General features: G+C 43.3%; 1 pseudogene; it reads right to left on the bottom strand.

Annotated features, from left to right (window-relative positions):
* LOC141073941 (uncharacterized) overlaps positions 1-23161 on the bottom strand; it is a 39054-nt pseudogene extending 15893 nt beyond the window's left edge.
* Positions 23162-23388: the final 227 nt, after the last annotated feature.

Genomic DNA, 23388 nt, shown 5'->3' with positions numbered 1-23388 from the left:
CCAAGCACGGGTGGCCCACTCGTGGGCGTCGGTACTGGCACTGGGCCCCTCATAGTAAGGCGGTGTGTCTGACGGTGGGTGTGCACCACCACCGTCAGAGACACTTGATTGCACTATGTGGGACCCTGTGCCAGTGCCCGCACCCAAGAGTCGGCCTACCCACCTGTCAAGGGCAACGGCACTCGCACGGTTGCGTGCGCTTGCTGGTGAACCCGACCATGGGGGGGGGCAGCCCAGTTAGGGAGGTTTACAAAGTGGCATATGCTGATGTTGGACATTCAGCTGATGCAAAAGGCGAAATTGGTCAAGTCACAGGAAGAGGAGGACCAAAGCAAGCCATTTTTCTGTCAACCTATGTGTCATCAGGGGAAGGTGGGACAAAATCCTTGGAAACCCATGCATGGTTCATTTCAATGAAGGTTAGATCATCCACATTTTGGGTTGACAGACGGGTCCTTTTTTCTGTCAGGATTGATCCAGCAGCACTGAAGACTCTTTCCGATAGCACACTTGCAGCTGGGCAAGCGAGCTCCTGTAACGCGTATTGTGCCAATTCAGGCCAGGTGTCCAGTTTAGCGGCCCAATAGTCAAAGGGGAATGACCTGTGTGGGAGAACATCGACCTGGGAGGAAAAGTAGTTTGTAACCATAGTTGACAAGTGCTGTCTCCTGTCACTTTCCATCGATGCAGTATTACCAGTCGTTTGAGCGGGACTTGAAAAATCACTCCACAACATGGTCATGAAACCCCTTTCTCCAACGCCACTTCTGATGTTTGAACCACCAACACCTCTTCCAAGCTGCCTCCGGCCCCTATGGCTTGTGTGACAAACATCACCGCTGCTGTGTGCTGGGAATGCCTCAACCAACCTGTTTACCAGAGTTGCTTGTTTGTTAGCCAATATTAGGTCAAGGTTCTCCTGTGGCATGATGTTTTGGAATTTGCCTTTATAGCGTGGATCGAGGATGCTGGCCAACCAGTAGTCATCATCGTTCATCATTTTGGCAATATGGGGATCCCTTTTTAGGATCTGCAAGGCATAATCTGACATGTGGGCCAATGTTCCTGGTGTCAATGATGCAGTGCGACTGCATGGTGGAGGAGCACTTTCTGGCAAATCCACATCCCTCCAGTCACGCACAAACCCTGTGCCAGCCCTTGCCACGCCAACATTTTCTCTGGACACACGAGAAGCATCCTCCTCCCCTAAATAATCATCCCCATCATCACCCTCCTCCTCCTCTTCCTCCTCCACCTCATCCAGGAGAGGTCCCGGAGCAGACAATGGCTGACTGTCAGCAAGGATTCCCCCCTCCTCTTCCTCCTTGTCAACCTCGGCTGCAGACGCCTGCTCCTTAATGTGCGTCAAAGTTTGCATGAGCAGACGCATATGTGGGATGCTCATGCTTATGATGGCGTCGTCTGCGCTTACCAGCCGTGTGCATTCCTCAAAACACTGAAGGACTTTACAGAGGTCTTTCAGCTTTGACCACTGCACACCGGTCAACTCCATGTCTGCCCTCAAAGTGCCTGTCCAGGTATCCTCCCACAAATGCATTACAGCCTGCCTCTGTTCGCACAGCCGCTCAACCATGTGCAGGGTGGAGTTCCACCTTGTAACGTTGATAATTAGACAGTTTGAGGCCTTGCACGCTGTGCTCTTTTGACCATCTGGCCAAGCTGTCCTGCAATTTTTTGGGTTTTTGTAACCCGTTTTTGGACTGCTCCGGGCCTGCCAGATAACAACTGTTGCAATGTTGATGCCTGCTACGGATGCTCCTCCTCATCCTCCTCTTCTGAGCTATTGGCAGCGGCACACTCTAACCCCAATGGATGCCAATCTGGGTCAACAACTGGGTCATCCATCACCTCCTCTTCAATGTCATGTGCACCTTCCTCTGTGTCACCGTGTATGGTGGTATAGTATGCGCGAAGGGGCACCTGAGTTTCATCTGGATCAGATTCTGGCTCAGTACACAGCGAGGACAATGTAGTGCTGTGAGTGAATGTACCAGCAGAATCATCTATCAGTGGCTGTGCATCAGTGCACTCCATGTCAGATTCATCTTTGCCTGGGTAATTCACGATTTGACTTGATAACCCAGGGATGGTATGTGAAAACAGCTCCATGGAGTAATCTGTAGTGTGGCCTGCCGCATCCTTCAATTTTGGTAGGGGTGAAGGACACAAGGAAAGGTGTGGTTCATGACCATGAGCCTCCAATGACGAATCACTGCTTTTATTTTTTAAAACTTCAGAAGAGGAGGCAATAGAGCTGGAGGCTGAGTCAGCAATGTAAGCCAAAACTTGTTCTTGAAGCTCCGGCTTTAGAAGCGGTTTACCTACTCCCAGAAAAGGGAGCCTTCGAGGCCTTGTGGAGTCAGACGATGACGCAACCTCAACACCTCCTGCATTAAGTGCTATTTTGCTTTTGCCACTACCAGCAGATCCACCACCACCACCATCATTACCAGCTGCCAACCCCCGCCCACTTCCACGGACTCTTCCACCACACTTCCTCATTTTTTGGAAAAATTTACCTAATTTCCACCAACTCTCTAGTACTGTAAAACAAGGTACAAGGTGTATATAGTAGAGGGGAGAATTGGAATGTCTCTACACTTCAGGACACTGTTGGATTCAGTAAGGCCTTGTTTATTTAACACCACAATGTGAAAGGCAGATTCTCTATGCTGTTTGAAAGGTGTATGGAGGACTGTGGAGAATTGGAATCTGTCTACACTTCAGGACACTGTTGGATTCAGTCAGGCCCTGTTTATTTAACACCGCAATGTGACAGGCAGATTCTCTATGCTGTTAGAAAGGTGTATGGAGGACTGTGGAGAATTGGAATCTATCTACACTTCAGGACACTGTTGGATTCAGTCAGGCCCTGTTTATTTAACACCGCAATGTGAAAGGCAGATTCTCTATGCTGTTAGAAAGGTGTATGGAGGACTGTGGAGAATTGGAATCTATCTACACTTCAGGACACTGTTGGATTCAGTCAGGCCCTGTTTATTTAACACCGCAATGTGAAAGGCAGATTCTCTATGCTGTTAGAAAGGTGTATGGAGGACTGTGGAGAATTGGAATCTATCTACAGTCATGGCCAAAAGTTTTGAGAATGCTACAAATATTAATTTTTACAAAGTCTACTGCTTCAGTTTTTCTAATGGCAATTTGCATATACTCCAGAATGTCAAAGAGTGATCAGCTTTACAGCAATTACTTGCAAAGTCAATAATGGCTAAGAAAATGAACTTTAACCCCCAAAACACATTTCAACATCATTGCATTCCTGCCTTAAAAGGAGCAGCTAACATTGTTTTAGTGATTGTTCCATTAACACAGGTGTGGGTGTTGATGAGGACAGGGCTGGCGATCAGTCATGATTAAGTAAGAATGACACCACTGGACACTTTAAAAGGAGGCTGGTGCTTGGTACCATTGTTTCTCTTCAGTTAACCATGGTTATCTCTAAAGAAACACGTGCAGCCATCATTGCTCTGCACAAAAATGGCCTAACAGGGAAGAGTATCGCAGCTACAAAGATTGCACCTCAGTCAACAATCTATCGCATCATCAAGAACTTCAAGGAGAGAGCTTCCATTGTTGCCTTAAAGGCTCCTGGGCGCCCAAGAAGGACCAGCAAATGCCAGGACCGTATCTTAAAACTGTTTCAGCTGCGGGATCGGACTACCAGCAGTGCCGAGCTAGCTCAGCAATGGCAGCAGGCTGGTGTGAGTGCTTCTGCATGCACTGTGAGGCGGAGACTCTTTGAGCATGGCCTGGTTTCAAGGAGGGCAGCAAAGAAGCCACTTCTCTCCATAAAAAACATCAGGGACCGACTGATATTCTGCAAAAGGTACAGGGAGTGGACTGCTGAGGACTGGGGTAAAGTCATTTTCTCAGATGAATCCCCTTTTCGAATATTTGGGACATCTGGAAAACAGCTTATTAGAAGAAGAGGTGAGCGCTACCACCAGTCTTGTCTCATGCCAACTGCTAAGCATCCTGAAACGATTCATGTGTGGGGTTGCTTCTCAGCCAAGGGAATCGGCTCACTCACAGTCTTGCCTAAAAACACAGCCATGAATAAAGAATGGTACCAGAATGTCCTCCAAGAGCAACTTCTCCCAACCGTCCAAGAGCAGTTTGGCGCCCAACAATGCCATTTCCAGCATGATGGAGCACCTTGCCATAAAGCAAAGGTGATCACTAAATGGCTCATGTAACACAATATAGAGATTTTGGGTCCATGGCCTGGAAACTCCCCACATCTTAATCCCATTGAGAACTTGTGGGCAATCATCAAGAGACGGGTGGACAAATAAAATCCAACAAATTCTGGCAAAATGCAAGCATTGCTTATGCAAGAATGGACAGCTATCAGTCAGGATTTGGTCCAGAAGTTGGTTAAGAGCATGCCAGGGAGAATTGCAGAGGTCCTGAAGAAGAAGGGTCAACACTGCAAATATTGACTTGCTGCATTAACTCATTCTAACTGTCAATATAACCTTTTGGCACTCATAATATGATTGCAATTATATTTCTGTATGTGATGTAAACATCAGACAAACACAAATAAAACCAGAGGGCAACAGATCATGTGAAAATTTAATTTTGGTGTCATTCTCAAAACTTTTGGCCATGACTGCACACTTCAGGACACTGTTGGATTCAGTCAGGCCCTGTTTATTTAACACCGCAATGTGAAAGGCAGATTCTCTATGCTGTTAGAAAGGTGGTCGTGATAACAGTCGTTACACGGTACTGAGAGAGGAGCGTACACGTACACCACTGTACGGTGTATGTAAAATTGTCAAGCTCCGTGTTTTTGGATACGGACTGACGCACGCTGTCTCTCTCTAGTTTTGAATGTAATCAAACAGCAAATATACTATACTGTTTGAAAAATGGACAAAACTATAAGGTGCAGGTCTGTAAGAACGGACAAACTCCTCGACTTTTCCTTACAGAGTCACACACGTATCTAGCTTCTATGTTGGCCGTGACAACAGCCGTTACACGGTACTGAGAGAGGAGCGTGCACGTACACCGCGGTACGGTGTATGTAAAATTGTCAAGCTCCGTGTTTTTGGATACGGACTGACGCACGCTGTCTCTCTCTAGTTTTGAATGTAATCAAACAGCAAATATACTATACTGTTTGAAAAATGGACAAAACTATAAGGTGTAGGTCTGTAAGAACGGACAAACTCCTCGGCTTTTCCTTACAGAGTCACACACGTATCTAGCTTCAATGTTGGCAGTGATAACAGCCGTTACACGGTACTGAGGAGCGTGCACGTACACCGCGGTACGGTGTATGTAAAATTGTCAAGCTCCGTGTTTTTGGATACGGACTGACGCGCGCTGTCTCTCTCTAGTTTTGAATCTAATCAAACAGCAAATATACTATACTGTTTGAAAAACGGACAAAACTATAAGGTGTAGGTCTGTAAGAACAGACAAACTCCTCGGCTTTTCCTTACAGAGTCACACACGTATCTAGCTTCAATGTTGACCGTGACAACAGCCGTTACACGGTACAGTGTGAGGAGCGTACACCGCTGTACGGTGTGTGAAAAATGAACGCTCAGTAACTCACAAGGACAAAACAATAAAATCTGGATTGCTTTGAAAAAAGCAGTTTGCTCAGCAGTGTGCACACAGCAATGCAGCTACCAGGGAACCTTAAAAGGCAGCATAATAACCAACAGAGCTGATGCACCAAGATATAGCCTCCCCTTGCACTGCACAGTGATTGGTGTGTTGTACAGGCAAAATCGCTAGCAGCAGAATCAGTTTTTGGTATCTTCTTCCCTGCCTAACGCTCTTCCTACAGAATCAGCAGCAGCAGCTCTCCCTATTCTGAGATCAGCATGAGTAACATGGCGGTCGGCGTCCCCACCCTTTTATACCCCCTGTGACGCCCCACAAAGCAAGCCAATCACTTGCATGCCCTTCTCCAAGATGGTGGTGACCGCTGCCTATGTCATCACGTTGCCCACAGTGTCCGTTCTTCCTGATTGGCTGCAAAAAGGGCGCTCAAGCATCATGTGAAACGCGACTTTGGCGATAAAGTCGCCGACCTTGTGGCCGACCTCACGCTGGGGTCGGGTTTCGCTTGATGAAACCCGACTTTGGCGAAAGTCGGCGACTTTTGAATTTTTTCGACCCGTTTCGCTCAACTCTAATGGCGACACTACAATTACAGGATGATATATGCAGCACATATACACAGATACACACTATACATGTACACACATTATTTATGCTTTATAAATATAGAAACATACACTATATGCTGTATATACAGTACACACATACTGTGTATATAAGCACATATATACAGTATATACACACAGAAACATTCAGTTTATATACAGTATATACAGTATGCTCACATACATATACAGTTTATATATTTACACAATATAGTGCACACATGCAGTATACAAATATAATATACATACTATATACTGTATGTACATGTATATACATATTATATATAAACTCACATGCACCAGATATACACAATCATACTATATCCTGTATATATGCACACACATACTATATACACATATACAGGCACACAGTATACTGCACATGTACACACACAGATACACATATGCATGTATACTTACCAGGTTCTGTGGTTTCACTTGTACAGATCCTTTCCCAGGACAGTGCTTTACAAGCAGCCATGATGAGTACTCAGGAGGAGATGACACAGACACACAGGGTGGCAGGCATCTTCATGGCTCTGCTCTGATCTCTGCTGTGCTGTAATCGGCCCCTTCCCACTCACTCTCAACTTCTAACCTGACTGTAGGGAGAAAGAGAGAAGGGGGCTGGAGGGGGGTTTGGGAGAGACGCTCTGGGACTACAGGGGATGCACAGCGTTATTCACTGCTGTACACCCTCTACTATAGAGCGAAATTGGGATTTATATCATTGTAACCGGTTGTTGTATTGTTTACTGGTTTTTATTTTTTTTATTGTTTTTCTCACAATGTTTGTATAAGAAAAACAAAATGTTAGTAATTCTTTGTTTTGTTCAATAAAAATTATCTGATTGAAAAAAGAAAGACGATTTAGTTGTTAATAGATGAAACGTATAGAAAATACCAAGATCACATGAGAAGGTACTCGTACGAATCCACAGATAAATGTGGTCTCTCATTGGCAAGGAGGTTATATCCATGCATGCAAGGGACATACGTATGTATCCAAAATAAAGAAAATAAAGCTGAGGCATGTTGTTGCTGTTATAGCTCGCTCTATAATATCCATGGATAATACCACGACATGCCACCTAATATTCTGGAAAGACAAACTGACAAATATATTATGGACGCTGCTCTTCCTTCCTTACAGACCCCTGAGCAGGAGGAACTAGACAAAGCTGTCACTCAGGAAGAGATCGGAGAGGCCATTAAATCATACCCTATCGGGAAGAACCCTGGGCCAGATGGAGGCAATAATAGATTTTATAAGAGGTTTGCACCCCAGTTATTACCATTTTAGGAGAAGTGTTCAGTAATATCTCAGAAGACTCCCTCTCTGCCCCTTAATTACTTGAGGCTGACATAACATTGTTTTTGAAAGCCTGGAGAAGAACCAAATGTCTGCCCTAATTTTCATCCAATATCACTAATTACTGTAGATGTGAAAATATTCTCTAAAGTGATTACAGCCCGGCTCTCCCACTACCTGCCCCCAATTGTTACCGACCATCAGGTTGGCTTTATTAAGGACAGAGAAGCTCGTGAGAAAACATTGTTATTAATGTCAAATGCGGAAACCCCGGGGATCCCAATGTGCCTTGTTTCTGCCGACACTGAAGAAGCGTTGGACATAGTGCCCGGACTTTCTTCAAGATCACTCTATGACATATTGGGTTGGGACTTTTCTTGTTATGTATCATTCTCTCCTTATACACTGACCCTAAACTGATAATTAGGGGAGACGGCCTTCTATCCGACACATTATCTATTAATAATGGGACGAGATGTTAAATATTAATAATTTGGTTGTTAATTTCTTATCACACTCAGTTCGGTTCTGGCAATTGCCTTCCACTGACACTGCATGTGCTATTTTAGCAAATGGTAAATGTCAACTCCACTACATATGTAAGATTAGCTCATGGTAAAAGGTCAACTCCATATGTGGAGATCACGTGCTTTGAAAGATGTATATTTAAGGTGGGGGCTTACTCTAGAGGTCGCTGTTGCTCCCTCCCCATCTTGAGACACAGACGCGAAGATGTCATCTCTGCACGTACATAGCATTGAATGGACAGACAGCTGATATGTAACTTTACTACGTAAGAAGCCTAAGAGAGACAGACGCCATTTGCCATGTGAGATCCCAGAGAGGAAGAATACATGTTGCTTTGCTATGAACTAATGGACAATCTCTCTTTCACCTATTTTTTATGTTTTTCTGTAATAGTTATTTCTCTGATGGAAGAATTCAAATAAACCACTACATTTTTATCTGGTAACTAGTCCTGAGTATTATACAAGAATACGCATTTTTTACATTGGCGAGCCAGCCAGGATCTGAATTTTTGTACTTTTTTTGCGGATTTCCCTCAACTTGCCCAAAAGGGGGATTGAACTTTGCTAACGTCAGTCATATGTGCAAGTTATGAGGAACTCCACTACTCACAAGAATCAGACAGAACCTAGAAGTGAGGACTAAGAATTGCCAGATGGATTGAGAAGTACTACAAGTGCCAGACGTGCTGAAGCCAGACGTGTGAAGACAAGAGCCCAGCGTTGTCCATCAAAGGAACGACAAGCTGAGATATTTCAAGGTAAGAAATATGGATGTCATTACTTGTTATTCTAAGCAGAGTAAATTGAAATTTAAGTCTGTAGATGAGTCTAATTCAGAAGTATTATGGCTCAGCTTATATGCAGAATGTGAAGTGGAAAATCTAAAGATAGATACTAAGCTTTTCAATAGAGAAAGAGAGAGATTAAAAAATATTCCACAAATGGTATATTTCATAGGTCGGTGTCAGAGAAATCCAAAGATGATTGCTGTGTGAAGGAAAATAGTGATGTTCCCGAGATTGGCTGTAAAGTTAGGGAGATTGAACAAGACTGTAATCAAGTGTCTGTAGCAGCCATTCAAGGTGACCTTGCAGACGTGGAACAAGATGGAGGAGGAGACTTCAGATTTGACGTAGAGGATGTACAAGGGAAAGACGGACCACTAAGAATAGACCACTCAGAGGCCCAACTCTGAAGTAAAGTAAGGAAAAATGTGTTAAAAATATGCAAAATCATTCCTGCATGTGATAACAAAATCCATGTTTGTAGAAACTCTGAGGTTTTTGAAAGCTGTGCTGAGAAATTTGATTTAACTAACGAAGAGAAGAATCAGTTGTTCAAAATGTGGATCCCTGTAAATTTTGCTAGGAGATTGACTTTAAAGTTATCTGGTGAAACACATGAGAACTTAAATGATAAAGACAGATTAAAAATTCTGATTTTTTTGTGCATCAAATGAAAATTATCCAGATATTGATATTCTTCAAAAATTAAGGATTGGTCGGAAGGAATGTACCTACACATTCATGTCCATATATGAACGCCTGTATAGAATGCTGAGTGAGAATGTCAAGACACAGTCCCTCATAAAGACTTTTGTAACCAAATTTTGGTTTTTAAATCCTGCATCTCATGTTATTGCGTCACAAAAAGATTCTTTATTTGAATTTGTAGAACTGTATTTTGTAGTGAAAATTAAAATCTACTCCAGTAATATTTAGAATTATGAATATGATATTAACCTTCTCTTTTATTTTTCCTTAGAATTATCATTTCAAAGCAGGACTTAATCGCGAAAAATTCTCTTACAAGGATTTATGCCTTTATTTACACAGGAAGTTATAATAATTGCATGATTTTATATATTTAACACTTAAATAATATTCCTATAACTAACAATTTAAAATGTGTTCTGTGTGTATGCCTTTACTGCATGGCATGAATGACAACTACAGCATGTGAAATTTGAACTTTGTTCTAATAATAAGTATACCAGTATACCATGTCCTTGTTCTTTAGGAAAAGAATTTTTAAGGAGTCTCAACTTTTGCATATCAAAGGAATTTTTTTTCCTAGGCCTAAAGTTTCAAGTATAGCTATACAACATATATTTATGTCATGTGTATTTGGGGAATTTACCAAGAAATATTAAGATACTAAATGTAATAGTTTACAATGCGCATTGATAATTAGGATAATTTGGGTTAAAATACACTTTCGTATGTGAAATCTGTGGTGTGAACTTATATGTGACACAGTCTGAGTGACAGATGATGCGTGTATGAGCAGCTGCTTAGGAGTAATGTGATACATTTGATGTATGAGACGCCTCGAGGTTCTGTATGAGGAAAAACTTTGTCTTTAGGAGAAATATGCAGATCAGTTAAATTCTTAGAATATTAAGATATAATGAAATATTATCTACACAGCATATATTTCTAGATTTCTTTAGTAATTATTTCTTGATTTAGTTAATTGTGGATAGGTGCAATCGCACATCAAAATGGTTTAAGAAAATCTACATTTAAATTAATTTTTCCAAAGGATAATTTTATGATATTCAAATTAATTTTAATGGTTACACATCTTCAGACAAATAATGGTATAAGCAAGTATAAATTCACATAATTTATAAATTAATTATTTTTCATTTTGGTTTGATAAATGAATTATTTCATAAAAAATATTTTTTGGTATTAAGGGGGAAATATGTTTTTGATCCTGACTTCATCATCACATTAGATTAATACCTCTTCTTCACACATTTTAATAAAAAAGAAATATTAATAAGGTACAATGGTATAAGTATTGGGTATAATAACATTAAGTATTATAAAGAGTCATTTATTTACACTGAGAAGAGTATTACATGCAAAGTTGCATAATTTGGATATTTTGGTAACAAGTTTATGACAATTATGAAATAATCGAGATCATGGAAATATTAAGAGTATATGTTACTGAGGACATAACTACTCTGCATTTGGTATCAATATAAAGGCCTTATTTTTATTCTTGTTTTTCATTTTCAATTTTATTATTCTATTTTTATTTGAATTCCTAAATTTTTATTTTTTCTGTCAATCAAGAAAAAAACCATCAATATTTAATAAAGTAATGTCTAGTATAGAATATTGCTTCATTAAATATAGCGATGATATGGTTCTATTACAAAGGAAAATGTTTCAGTTCTGAATTCTATGCAACAATTCTTTTATTCATTCATTCATTTATATATTCTTATTTTGGTTCATGGCTATACATTCCTACATATTATTAGTATAATAAATATATTCTATTAATAAAGTTGAATAATAAAGATGAAAACACTGGTTACATAAAACACATTGACACCTATGGGTTGAAAAAGGTAATTACACCTATGACATAAAAATGTTCTAACACATGAAGAATATGGATAATAATGTATCATCACTTATTATTGGTTTATTATTGTTTTTGAAATCCATATGTGGTACAAATTCTGATAATAATTATATGGATGTTACTGATTGCTATGGTACGCTGTGATATTATAGGTTAGGAAAATTACCAGGTTTGGTATAGAATAGGGAATGAAGACTTCAAGCAAGAACTGAAATTATGTTAATAAAGACTTTTCATATTTCTAAATTCAATTGATTCTTACCAGTAGCAAGAAGAAAAACACCGCGATCCAGAAGTCCCAGAAGGTAACAAAGCTATGATTTCTGAGTAATAGACTGTGTCAATTACAAGTGCAGTATCCACCACTGACAGTCACAAGTGCAGTATCCACCACCGACAGTCACAAGTGCAGTATCCACCACCGACGGCCACAAGTGCAGTATCCACCACCGACGGCCACAAGTGCTGTATCCACCACAGACGGTCACGAGTGCAGTATCCACCACCGACAGTCACGAGTGCAGTATCCACCACCGACGGCCACAAGTGCAGCATCCACCACAGACGGTCACGAGTGCAGTATCCACCACAGACGGTCACGAGTGCAGTATCCACCACCGACGGCCACGAGTGCAGTATCCACCACCGACGGCCACGAGTGCAGTATCCACCACCGACGGCCACGAGTGCAGTATCCACCACCGACGGCCACAAGTGCAGTATCCACCACCGACGGCCACGAGTGCAGTATCCACCACCGACGGCCACAAGTGCAGTATCCACCACCGACGGCCACAAGTGCAGTATCCACCACCGACGGCCACAAGTGCAGTATCCACCACCGACGGCCACAAGTGCAGTATCCACCACCGACAGTCACAAGTGCAGTATCCACCACCGACAGTCACAAGTGCAGTATCCACCACCGACAGTCACAAGTGCAGTATCCACCACCGACAGTCACAAGTGCAGTATCCACCACCGACAGCCACAAGTGCAGTATCCACCACCGACAGTCACAAGTGCAGTATCCACCACTGACAGCCACAAGTGCAGTATCCACCACTGACAGTCACAATTAAGTGTCTAACCTGAAAACTAGAGGACGATGATCCTATGATGCTGAGATGAACGGTGTTATCACGTTCTTACCAAGTTCCACCTGAAAAGCTTCAATGAAGGCTGGTGAACAATAAGGTAATTGTCAGGAAGCTACAACCCTGACATATGTCCTGTGCATTAGGACTGAGCAGTGGCGGATTAAGTGGACTATGGGCCCGGGGCTGTTCATAAAACCTGGGCCCCTGTACCCCCCTTCCCACCTGAGCGCTGCGGTCCCCGTGCGGGAATTGACAGCCGTACGGACCGCAGCACTTGGTTTGCTGCGGGTCCATACGGAAAACCCGCCACCATTCCACCACGTGTGGACATGGCCTAAAAAGACGTTGCACATAACCTGTAGGCCTATGGCCAATACGCACAAAATCGCCCAACGTGATCCTGGCCATAGGGGATCCACTTTAATGTCCCCACTTTAATTTGAAGTCCCCTTACTTCATCCATTGCAGTCCCCTATCACCCACTCACTTCATCTGCAGTGCCGCTTCATCATTTGCAGCCCCTTATCCCCCCTTCCATTTCATCATGTGCTGTCCCCTTCCCCCCCAACTTCATGTGCAGCCCGACTCCCCCATCATCATGTGCAGCTAATTTTACCCCCACTTCATGTGCAGTCCCCCTTACCCCCACTTCATGTGCAGTGCCCCTTACCCCCAATTCATCATGTGCAGTCCCCCTTACCCCCAATTCATCATGTGCAGTCCCACTTACCCCTTAATTCATCATGTGCAGTTCCCCTTACCCCCAATTCATCATGTGCAGTCCCACTTACCCCTTAATTCATCATGTGCAGTCACACTTACCCCTTAATTCATCATGTGCAGTCCCACTTACCCCTTAATTCATCATGTGCAGTCCCCCTTATCCCCCACTTCATCATGTGCAGCCCCACTTATCCCCCACTTAATCATGTTCAGCCCCACTCACCCCCTTCATCATATGCAGCCCCACTCACCCCCCCTTCATCATGTGCAGCCCCACTCACCCCCCTTCATCATGTGAAGCCCCCACTCATCCCCCCTTCATCCTGTGAAGCCCCACTCACCCCCTTCATCATGTGAAGCCCCCATTCACCCCCTTCATCCCGTACAACCCCAGTCACCCCCCTTCATCCTGTACAGCCCCACTCACCCCCTTCATCATGTGAAGCCCCCACTCACCCCCTTCATCATGTACAACCCCACTCACCCCCTTCATCATGTCTAGCCCCACTCAACCCCCTTCATCCTGTGTAGCCCCACTCACCCCCTTCATCACGTACAGCCCCCAGTCACCCCCTTCATCATATACAGCTCCAGTCACCCCCTTCATCATATACAGCCCCCAGTCACCCCCCTTCATCATATACAGCCCCCAGTCACCCCCCTTCATCATATACAGCCCCCAGTCACCCCCCTTCATCATATACAGCCCCAGTCACCCCCCCTTCATCATATACAGGCCCCAGTCACCCCCCTTCATCAGATACAGCCCCCAGTCACCCCCTTCATCATATACAGCCCCCAGTCACCCCCCTTCATCATATACAGCCCCCAGTCACCCCCCTTCATCATATACAGCCCCCAGTCACCCCCCTTCATCATATACAGCCCCCAGTCACCCCCCTTCATCAGATACAGGCCCCAGTCACCCCCCTTCATCAGATACAGCCCCCAGTCACCCCCCTTCATCATATACAGCCCCGTCACCCCCCCTTCATCATATACAGCCCCCAGTCACCCCCCTTCATCATATACAGCCCCCAGTCACCCCCCCTTCATCAGATACAGGCCCCAGTCACCCCCCTTCATCATATACAGGCCCCAGTCACCCCCCCTTCATCAGATACAGGCCCCAGTCACCCCCCTTCATTGTGTACAGCCCCCACTCACCCCCTCCCCCATTTAATTCATTTTATAAATAAAAAAAGTTCCCCATACTTACCTCACAGCCGGCTCGCTCCCCAGCAGCGCCTCTGCTTTCAGCATCCTCCGGGACATGTCGGGCGTGCACGATGACGTCATTGCACATGCCCGACATCTGACCCGGAAGTGCAGCCGGAGGGAGCCGGAGCTGAGCAGCCGAAGATGACTGCGACGGCCGTGCACAGCTCCCGGACCCGGCCGGCCCCATAGACTGTGACGCGGGCGGCTGTCTGCTGCCGGCGGCGTCACAGCACAGGGCACGGCCGGCCCTGTACAGGTGCTGGGGGAGTGGCCCGGGGGGGGCATTTGCCTCTCTGCCACCCGGCCCAGCCCGCCCCTGCTCCCTGGGCCCCCAAAAAACCTTGGGCCCGGGGCGACCGCCCCATCCGCCCCTATTAAGATCCGCCACTGGGACTGAGGACTGGTTATGGTGCTATGTTTAGCAAGGAAGAGTCATTTTAACCCTTGCTTTGCTGACCAAAGACATCACAGCTGTTCAAAGACCAGTACCGATGGAGGATTCCAGAATATCCAAGGCGAGCCAATGTAAGCCCAGGTTTTTAAAGGTGACACTGCACAGATATTAAAGCTGCATTTCATCTATAGACTTTGTTATCAACATTTGAATTTATGGACTTTGACTTGACACAACACGATTTCTACAACATCTATATGCTATAGAAAAACTGTGTTTTTTAAAAGAACCAAGAAGACATCAAAATGAAGACCAGATGACATCAGATGATGATGACTGAACCTGAGATGCTTCAATTTAGGTTTAGGGAAGTATAATTATACATATTTTATATGAATATTGTTCACGGCTTACCATAACATGAATTCACATCAATTATGTCATCGAGTACGTATAACAATAATCTGATATTATTATTATTGATATTAAACTATTTTATCAAAGAAGAAGAAAAGAAGAAAGAAGATCTCATTATATTTTGAGGGTTCCAATTAATGTCTGTCTCCCTCAAAAGGGGGAATTGTTAAATATTAATAATCCGTTAATTTCTTATTACACCCAGTTCTGTGCTGAACAGTGCCTTCCGCTGACACTGCATGTGTTATTTTAGCATGTTTAGCTCATGTTAAATGTCAACTCCACTACATATTTAAGTTTAGCTCATGTTAAAGACAACTCCATATGTGGAGATCACATGCTTTGAAAGATGTATATTTAAGGTGGGGGTTTACTCTAGAGGTCGCTGTTGCTCCCTCCCCATCATGAGACACAGACGCGAAGATGTCATCTCTGCACGGACATAGCATTGAATGGACAGACAGCTGAGATGCAACTTTACTACGTAAGAAGCCTAAGAGAGACAGACGCCATTTGCCATGTAAGATCCCAGAGAAAGAATACATGCTATGAACTAATGGACAATCTTTCACCTATTTTTATGTTTTTCTGTAATAATCTTCTTTGATGGAAGAATTCACATAAACCACTACATTTTCATCTGGTAACTAGTCCTAAGTATTTTACAAGAATACGCATTTTTTACAGGCAGAGAGTTCCAGAGTATGGGGGAAGCACGGGAGAAGTCTTGTATGCGGTTGTGGGAAGAAGAGATAAGGGGGGAGTAGAGAAGGAGATCTTGAGATGATGGAAGGTTGCATGCGGGTAGGTACCTAGAGACCATGTCACAGATGTATGGAGGAGACAGGTTGTGGATGGCTTTGTATGTCATGGGTAGGGTTTTGAATTGGAGCCTCTGGGCAATAGGAAGCCAGTGAAGGGCCTGGCATAGGGGGGGGCTGGGGAATAGCGGGGAGACAGGTGGATTAGTCGGGCAGCAGAGTGTAGGATGGACTGGAGCGGAGCCAGAGTGCTAGAGGGGAGCCAGAGAGTAGGAGGTTGCAGTAGTCGACGTGGGAGATGATAAGAGCATGCAGCCCAGCACAGCCTCCAGGTGATATATACATTTGCCTGAATTTTTATATCTACACATGGTTTACACAAATTATATTTTCTTGTCGTAACTCTATACTATTTACCATTAGAAGCTGTGTATTTTTGTAATTGTATGTATACTGTACATGATTAATTACTTTTGTCTCTGTAAAAACAATCCCCTCTCTGACATCGGGCGTAAATGTACTTCCTCCATTTGATGTGGGCTCCGGGGGTGAGCCCACATCTTTTCCGGCACATGTCAGCTGTTTTGAACATCTGCCATTTGCCCCTAACAGCCTCTGACAGCGGCACTTCCAGCAAGATTTCCGGAAATCCCACCATCGGTGACCTCGTCACCGATGGGCTGGCATGACAACCAGAGGTCTCCAGCAGACCTCTATGCTTGGCACTGCCGGAATGCTATGAGCGCCGCCCGCTAGCCAAAACCACATGGACCAGGCATTGTCCTGCTGAACTCCCGCTCTCCTTTTAACATGTTCAAAACGCTACTCAGACAACACAGGGTGAGGATAAAAGTGTGGCAATGCTTTATTGAACTACAAAACAGGCAGATAACACAAAGAACAGTCCCAGCACAGTACCCAAGATGGTGGACATTACAGAGTCTCACCCTCCACTAACCCGCCGGGATAATAGCAGCTGTGACTTCAGACCTTCCAGGGTCGCTACCCCACCTGTGGCACGCACACAGAGAGGAGGTAACAACAAGTGTAGGAAGATGACAGTCCATACAAGGCCAGTTGATCCAAGGATCACAACCTGGCTTCATCTTCCAGGGTCGACTACTCCACCTGTGGCCCGCACACAGAGAGGATGTAACAATAAGTGTAGGAAGATGACAGTCCATTGAGTCCATACAAGGTACAAGGCCAGTTGATCCAAAGACCACAATCTGGCTTCTCCGAACGTATCCATGGTTCAGTGATCGTCAATGGAGCAGATCTGTATTCTTCCAACCGAGGCTGAAAACCCCTAGGTTGTTTCCTATAGAATGATAGGTCCATGTCCCTTGTGAAAATATGGCTGCTGTCCTGTCTCTTGTCCTTTGGATGTATAGATGTCTTGGCAGAATCTCTCTGGCTGTTTCTCTCTCTCAGTCTCTTTATACAGAGGCATGTAACCTATTTTTAGACTTAACAAGTGTCCCTCATTCAGTGTTTACATAAAGGGTAAGAATGGAGATGAGATTATTGCATTACTTGATTATTTAAACTATTTGCATAGTTTTTCCCTCTCTGCTTTAGAAGTCAGCAAACTGGCTCCATAACACAATGCATAATTAGCATATCAGCAAACATCACTAGTGATCAAGGATAAGCGCACAATAAAAGTCAATATTACCGGCTTACACAAGCAAAAGTCTGTTTTCTTGACCAACCAGAAATCAGCACTTAAATTTAAAGCCAACATACAGATAACATTCTATTATTCTTCGTTTGCTAAAAATAGTCGTCTGGTTAATTAAGATACAATGCTGTATGTCTTCACAATGCCAAAAGTAGAAAAAAATGTTTTTAAAAATACTAAAATATAAAAGTTCAAATCACCCCCCTTTCGCCCCTTTCAAAATAAAACAATAAAAAATCAAACATACACATATTTGTTATAGCCGGATTCAGAATCGCCCGATCTATCAATATAAAAAAGAATTAACCCGATCGCTAAATGGCGTAATGAGAAAAAATGTCAAAACCCCAGAATTACTTTTCTTGGTCACCGCAACATTAAAATTCAGTAAAGGACGACCAAAAGATCGTATCTGCACCAAAATGGCATCCATTAAAAAAGTCAGCTTGACATGAAAAATAAGCCTTCACCCAACTTGAAATCATGAAAAATGGAGAAGCGACGGATATCGGAAAATGGCGCAATTCTTTTATACTTTACCTAATAAAGAGGAGTTATTTTTACTGATACAGTGGGTATGGAAAGTATTCAGACCGCTTTAAATTTTTCACTCTTTGTTTCATTGCAGCCATTTGGTAAATTCAAATTCATACTATCTATTCCTGACACTGGAGGGGCTTATAACCTTCCGAAGTATATAGTTTGAGGTCTGGGATCTGCCAATATGTGGCTAGTTTTCTGACTGTTCTGAATAACATGATACATGATTATAGTTTTTTTTTTCGCTTAGTCTCGCTTGAATATAGGTCAATATTAAATAGTCTCTTGATGAGTCGCCTTTGGTGAGGACGATGAAACCCGCAGAAATGAGAGGCTTGGAGAGTGAGTGTGTAAACCTCACCTCACCCTATATACTGAGATGTGGGGTATATGTTTTTTCTATTAGTCACCTTCTGACTAATCTTCAGGGGGTGAATTATGGGTATAGCTTTATATTTGGAATTAATAAAGTTTAGTTTTATCCTTTTGTCAGCAAACATGAGGAATGACAAGAGACAACCCATTTAAGAACATTTAATTTTGGTTAAAACTATTCCAACATTATGAATATAAAAAAAGGCTTCTCCCCTATGTGACATCTCTGATGTTTATTAACAGTTGATTTCCAAGTAAAATATTTCCTACATTAAGAAAATGAAAATGGCTTCTCCTCTGTGTGACTGCTCTGATGGCGATCAAGAAGCGCTTCCTGGTTAAAAAATTTCCCACATTAACAGGAAAAAGGCTTCTCCTGTATGTGGGTTCTCTGGTGCTTAACACAATTTGATTTCCTTGTAAAACATTTCCCACATTCTGAACATGAAAAAGGCTTCTCCCCTGTATGAGTTCTATGGTGTTCATCAAGACTCCCTTTCTGGTTAAAACATTTCCCACATTCTAAACATGAAAAAGGCTTCTCTCCTGTGTGAGTTCTCTGGTGTTTAACACAATCTGATTTACTGTTAAAACATTTCCCACATTCTAAACATGAAAAAGGCTTCTCTCCTGTGTGAGTTCTCTGGTGCTTAACACAAGCTGATTTACTGATAAAACATTTCCCACATTCTGAACATGAAACAGGCTTCTCCCCTGTGTGAGTTTTATGGTGTTCATCAAGATTCCTTTTAAATTTAAAACATTTCCCACATTCTGAACATGAAAAAGGCTTCTCTCCTGTGTGGATTCTATGGTGCTTAGCACAAGCTGATTTACTGATAAAACATTTCCCACATTCTGAACATGAAACAGGCTTCTCTCCTGTGTGGATTCTATGGTGCTTAGCACAGGCTGATTTACTGCTAAAACATTTCCCACATTCTGAACATGAAACAGGCTTCATCCCTGTGTGAGTTCTATGGTGTTCATCAAGATTCCTTTTAAGGTTAAAACATTTCCCACATTCTGAACATGAAAAAGGCTTCTCCCCTGTGTGAGTTCTCTGGTGCTTAACACAAACTGATTTATTGATAAAACATTTCCCACATTCTGAACATGAAAAAGGCTTCTCTCCTGTGTGAGTTCTCTGGTGCATAACACAATCTGATTTAGTGTTAAAACATTTCCCACATTCTAAACATGAAAAAGGCTTCTCTCCTGTGTGAGTTCTCTGGTGCATAACACATTCTGATTTAGTGTTAAAACATTTCCCACATTCTGAACAGGAAAAAGGCTTCTCCCCTGTGTGAGTTCTTTGGTGGGTAACAAAATGTGATTTATGTGCAAAACATTTCCCACATTCAGAACAGGAAAAAGGCTTCTCCCCTGTGTGAGTTCTTTGGTGGGTAACAAAATGTGATTTATGTGCAAAACATTTCCCACATTCTAAACATGAAAAAGGCTTCTCTCCTGTGTGGATTCTCTGGTGCTTAACACAAACTGATTTATTGATAAAACATTTCCCACATTCTGAACATGAAACAGGCTTCTCCCCTGTGTGAGTTCTATGGTGTTCATTAAGATTCCCTTTATGATTAAAACATTTCCCACATTCTGAACATGAAAAAGGCTTCTCCCCTGTGTGAATTCTCTGGTGAGTAACAAAATCTGATTTCCGTGTAAAATATTTACCACATTCTGAACATGAAAATGACTTCTTTGCTTTAGGAGCAGTTTGTTTTTTAATGCCTCTTTTGTGACTTTGATTTTCCTTAGTAGTCAGTAAAGAATCAGAAGATGGGACATGTTTCATAGGTTCAGATGACAGATCTTTGCTGTGAATGGATGATGATGTGTCTGGAGTAACGGCATTCATTTCAGGTGTATCTTGTAGGATATCAAGATCATCAGATTTAAAAATTGAAGATGTCAGCTGTCCCTCTGATCTCCTGGTACAGTCATCTAACATAATAAACAATTTTTTTAAATAAAATATCCTTGAGGTTTATATTTTTCAACACTTCTACTTAAAAAATGGCAAGCTATGTAAAAAACTTTATTTACCAAGACAATGACAGTTCACAGTCTAATTGAAAACCTTGTTGGATGAGCCAGTAGTGTGCGGTGTTCAACTGTTTGTTCATTCTGCCTCCCAAATGTATATATATAATTGCCTTAAATTGTCTGTCATCCACTTCCATCTGGATGTCCCCGAATCCCACAATCCACTGCGCCGCACCGGAAGTACGCCGACCGCTATTTTGGTACACCCAAGTGATGCCGCTCAGATCCAGGACGCAGCTGCGATCCCGAATACCCCTGGGATCCCAGCTGCCGCTTATATCCAGGCTGCCACTGTGATCCCTACCGGCGCTGGGATCCCGACCGCTACTCGGATCCCGGCCACCGCTCGGATCCCGGCCATCACTGCGATCATGAGGCTGTTAAAGGGGTGTAACGAGGGGGTATAAAGAGAGGGGTGTAATAAAGGGGGTATAATGAGAGGGTGTAATGAGGGGGGAGTAATGAGAGGGATGCCACCGCCAGACCCCCGCCAGGACCCACTGTCTGACTACATGCGCCGGATCCCACCGCTGCCTCCCCACCCACCTCCATGCAGTCACAGTCACCAGGAAAGACTGCGACTTGAGGCCTGTGCTGGAGATTGGGTGCGGCCACCCTCTGGAAGCGCCGCACACCATCTCCAGCACAGATCGCAAAACAAAGTCTTTCCTGCCAGTTGTGACTGCATGGAAGTGGGTGGGCCGCCACCCCCAGCACCACAAAGCTGCCCCCATCGTGATGTTACTGCCCTCCCGATGCGATAGCATCGGGCACACATCTAGTATCAAATATAAAGAAACCAATCAATGTTATGTAGGCGAAAATAACACCAATTCTCATCTCACAAAAAACAAGTCCTCACTCAGGTCCATCATCTGTCAATGGAAAAACAGAGGTTCCCGCACTATTAGTGGCTCAAAGGCTGCTGAAAAGCAACAAGGTTTCCACAAACCAATCCAGCAAAATCCGCTCTCACTTCTGAGTCTTGCAGTGTGCGCAAACAACATTTAGGCTGCGTGCACACGTTGCAGATTTTGCCGCGGATTTTTCCGCACAAAATCCACAGTTCTTGGGAGAAAACTCAGTTGCGTCTTTGATGCCTTTTTGCTGCGGTTTTTCAGGCGGATTTGTATGCGTTTTTGTAAGCTAAATAAAGATATCTTATTTAACAAAAAAAAAAGATTTGTGATGTCATTTCTGTCCAACCTCCTCATTTACATTTGTCCAACCCACACTCCATAACACACAGATACATAGATAATAGATAGAAGGATAAATAGATAGAAGGATAAATAAATAGAGAAATAGATAGATAGCTATAGGATAGATAGATAATAGATAGATAGATAGAAGGATAGATAGAGAGATAGATAGAAGGATAGATAGATAGATAATAGATAGATGGTGGCTTTTGTCCTCAACAGGATAAAATTTAGACTTAGCAGGTACGTTCAGGTGAAACCATTCATCTGTTTCTTCAGTATTTTCTGTGTTGGTTGGAGGGTTGGATTTATTTTCCTTAATAAAGAAATGTCTTTTAAGGTTTAATTTCCTTATGAAAATTTGTAAATCTAAAAATAAATTAAAATCCTTAGGTTTGTTGGAGAGACAGAAGGACAATCCTTTAGATAGGAGGGATTCCTCACTTTCAGAGAGTTTGTAGTCAGAAAGATTACAAATATTAGAAGTTAATTCATTAGCAATGGAGGGGTTAAGGTGGTATTTTTCCTCTTTTTCTCCCTCCCCTAGTTCCTCTGTAGTGCTTTTTATTTTTACGGTTTTGGGTACAAAAAATTGGTTCAGTTGGGAGTTTTTTTATTGCCCGGGGTAAAAGAGGAACCGTCCCGGATTTAGAGGCATCTGAATGATCCACTACAATAGTGTCATTGGTGGGGCTGGTGGAGTGGAGGTATCAGGGTCGTCAGGACCTAATGAGATAGTGGTTAGTGAAGGTACCAACATGCTTGGAGTGGTATCATGAATGGAGAACTCAAGAAGTGAAAGAGGGAGAGAACTGGACAGATCCGAATTAGAGTTGGCTCCTTTGGTCCAGATTTATTATTACCTCTCAGTGTCTTCGGGGCAGCAGTGGTTTTATCTTTAAATTAGATTAATTTGTAATTTAATCTTTTCTAGATGTTTCCTGGCTTCGGATAGTGTTTGAGAATGATTTGGTACAATATTTGTGGTATGTCCTGATGAAGGGGTCACCTGAACCCCCCAAACACGTAGAAGAAACCACGTTAACACCTCTACAATTTCTGGAATTCTTCTTGCGGCAGCGCGGGGATGATCCTTCCTTCCAATCTAAGTGTATAAGCACTGACAGTGTAGCAGGCATAGCCCGATGGGACTTGTAGTACACACAGCCCCGCAGACCGCCCAATGACCCCCGCACAGCCCCGACATATGCCTAATGACCCCCGCACAGCCCGGCAGACCGCCGAATGACCCCCGCACAGCCACGGCGTATGCCTAATGACCCACGCACAGCCCAGCAGACCGCCCGATGACCCCCGCACAGCCCCGGCATATGCCTAATGACCCCCGCACAGCCCGGCATATGCCTAATGACCCCCGCACAGCCCCGGCATATGCCTAATGACCCCCGCACAGCCCAGCAGACCGCCTGATGACCCCCGCACAG

Source organism: Dendrobates tinctorius, unplaced genomic scaffold, assembly GCF_039654945.1.
Source record: "Dendrobates tinctorius isolate UK_male_01 unplaced genomic scaffold, ASM3965494v1 ptg000320l, whole genome shotgun sequence".
NCBI lineage: Eukaryota > Metazoa > Chordata > Amphibia > Anura > Dendrobatidae > Dendrobates > Dendrobates tinctorius.
This window is presented reverse-complemented; position numbering and strand designations above follow the sequence as displayed.